This window comes from Crocodylus siamensis, chromosome 5 (genome assembly GCF_052110815.1).
Source record: "Crocodylus siamensis isolate JL-2025a chromosome 5, ASM5211081v1, whole genome shotgun sequence".
NCBI classification, from domain to species: Eukaryota; Metazoa; Chordata; order Crocodylia; family Crocodylidae; genus Crocodylus; species Crocodylus siamensis.
Window position 1 is genome coordinate 9,338,886 of NC_143399.1, and position 2,998 is coordinate 9,341,883.

The window sequence follows — 2,998 nt, forward strand, 5'->3', positions numbered from 1 at the left end:
CACTGGTGCTTGACAAAATACAAGTGTTGGAAGCAAACTGTACAGTAGTTCAAATTTCCTTTATTTTGAGAATTGGTCCTTAGTTCTGTTTTCCTAGCCAGGTGATGAAGTTTCCATATCTGTGTATTAAGTGACTAAAAAAGAGGCATGTCACTAGTTGGTACTGTTCATAAAGGGAATCTCTCTGCTGCCTACCCTGCTGGGGGTGGGGATTGGCAGCTTTGCAACACCATTTAAATTTTTCAATGTTGTGAAGCTAACATACCCTCTATGTTCTCTAACCGTTCAGTTGTAGCTCAAATGAAATGTCTCTTGCTTTAAGGTATTATTGTATTATATAGTATGTGTGTTTTGTACTCCCAAGTATCTAGATCGGGGCGGGCAATTATTTTGGGCAGAGGGCCACTTACCAAGTTTCAGAAAGCCGTCGAGGGCTGCATGACAGGCAGTCTAGGGCAGATTAATATTAATTTTCTACACTTTTCAGGGGCCCCACAGGCCAGATAGAATGGCGTGGAGGGCCGCATCTGGCCCCTGGGTCACATTTTGCCCACCCCTGATCTAGATGGCTTCACTCTTCTCCACAAATCTGGATGTAGGCAGTTCTCATGCTCCCAAAAGAAGTGAAATTTGGCAGCAGGTTAAAATGGAGTGTATTTAAACAAAAAAAACTCTAGCTGTTTTTATGGTTTGTAGAGAGCACTTGAGGGTTTGCCCTCTAAGTTGATGCTTCAAGGAAATTGGTTCTAAAGTAATGCTTTCCCCCATATATATGTGTGTATGTGTATTTAATTTATTCCTTGTTTTCACAGGAATAACAAAGTATGCAACTTAAAGATTGACCTGTCGGATCAGTTATGGGAGGTGGAGGGATCTGGGAGGTGGGCAGGGGAAGTCCCAGAGATAACAGAGAGGGAGAGAGAGAGCCATATCTACTCCGAATTCTTTCCTCCTTTGTACCTGTTTGTGGGGAGCTGCCCCTCCTGGAGGTACACCAGCCCTTCTTCCTGCTTCCCTGTGTAGATCTGGATTGAAGGATGGCCATGAAAGCATAGCATGTGGAATCTTGCATTTCCTGGTTTCAGAGGTTTAAAGTATATTCCTCTCCTGCCTGGAGGAAACAATGAACAAGTGATGATGCATTGGAAAGGGCTGGCCTGTTTGTGCCACGCCCAAAGATTTGTCTGGGGAAACAGGCAGGAGGGTCAGGCACAATGTACAGTTTGACAACCAAGGACGTGTTAGACACTAGTGAGGCAGAGGACCTGAGAGAAACATTTAAATCCGGGATGTCAAAGATGAAGTTTATGGACCGGATCCAGCATACAGAACTGTGTCATCTGGGCCCTGGGGCTCTCTGCGGGGTCAGAAATATGGTGGTGGGAGGAGCAGCGTTTAACACTGCTGCTACCGCGTTTCTGACCCCATAGGGCGGATGTTACAGCTCTTCACTCCAGATCTGGCCTGCAGACCAGCTGCACTCAACTCATCCAGCTTGTGGGGCCGAATAACTTTGACACCCCTGGTTTAATGGCTAGGAAGGGAGAGTTGAACCAGGAATACTGGCACAGGAGACTAAGAGTATGAGGAATGGGGGAGGAGGGAGTTAGCAGTCTGCTTCTCTACCCTCACACATAGCCAACACTAGTAAGTGTTGAGATTTTGGGACATAAGATTTGTTTCCCTCACTAAAAATACAAAATTAGATGGAAACTTGTGGGTGAGAGGGAAAAGATTGTAAAATTCAGTGCGAGTGGGGTTATTTCTGGGGGCAATGCTGTTTGCACCAAGCTGTTTTGAACAAGCTGTTTGAACAGCTTACCTAAACGTGTTTAGTCCTGGTAAAGACATCTTGCACTATACTGCCTCCTGTCCGTATAGTATATGCTGTCTGCAAAAGCATTGCGTTTGAGTGGGGTAAAACTGCTCAGGAGTGCACTGTTGAGTGTAATTTAAACTGCCTATGGCTTCCAGACATTCAAGTGTCATTATCCTTCAACAGCATCAAGTTCATGAGAAACCAGAATGCTATTAATTCTGTGTAAATGAAAATTGTTGGTGTTGATGTGTGAAATGGCTTGGGGCAAGCAAGAAGCAAGTGATTATAGCTAAAGGAGTATTTACTTTACAAATACTAGCTAATGAACAGAATAGAGACAGCGGCTGGTTTAGGCTGTAGCCCTTTCTCTCACTGCTGGCTTCGTGGCCCAAGTGAAATACATTTTTGTTGTCTCAGGGCACAGATGGAGGAGCCAGTAGGATACACCATCCCAGTGTTACCTACATCAGTTTTGTATACCAGTGTAAATCACCCAGGGATCAGGATCATGCAGCTCTCCTGGGGTATCACACAGTCCATGGTCTACCTGCACCTTGCTGGTTGCTGGTGGGAGAGCAAATTTGATCACTTCCTTTTAGCAAACTTATCCTAATGCTAGAAGTGTGTTGGGGCAGTGCTACACCTGTGGCAGCTGTGATTCGCAGGGTAGTGCTGGTCTAGTATTACCCCTCTACCCGCAAAGTGGGTAACTGGGGCTGCTGCCCTGGTTTCCACCCTTGCAGTTATGCTATCCCCTAGCCCATGCAGACCAGATCAGTCGGAGTGCAACTAAAGCATTACGGACAGACATCAAACGGTGTCATTCACACTTCCTCAGAGGCAAGGACTTTTTTGGTTCTTATTGGTCTGTGTAGATGGGAGACAGGTCAGACAAGCTTTTGGGCACAGATTGCCTACCCTTGGAAGGACTACCTGTGTCTGGAAATGTCTCTGATCTCTCTTCCATCTGCCTAGTTGGCCTAACTAGGGTTGCCAACTCTGTTTGAATCTATGCCAGGAAGTTTCATCACGATGTGATGACATTAATGACTTTACCTCAAGAAGGCAAATGCACATGCCTATTACATTTTTAAAAAACCCTACTGGACTACTGTATAAATGGGATTCAACATTTCATAATTAAATGATAGGGCATTCATTAAATTATCTCTGAGGTCA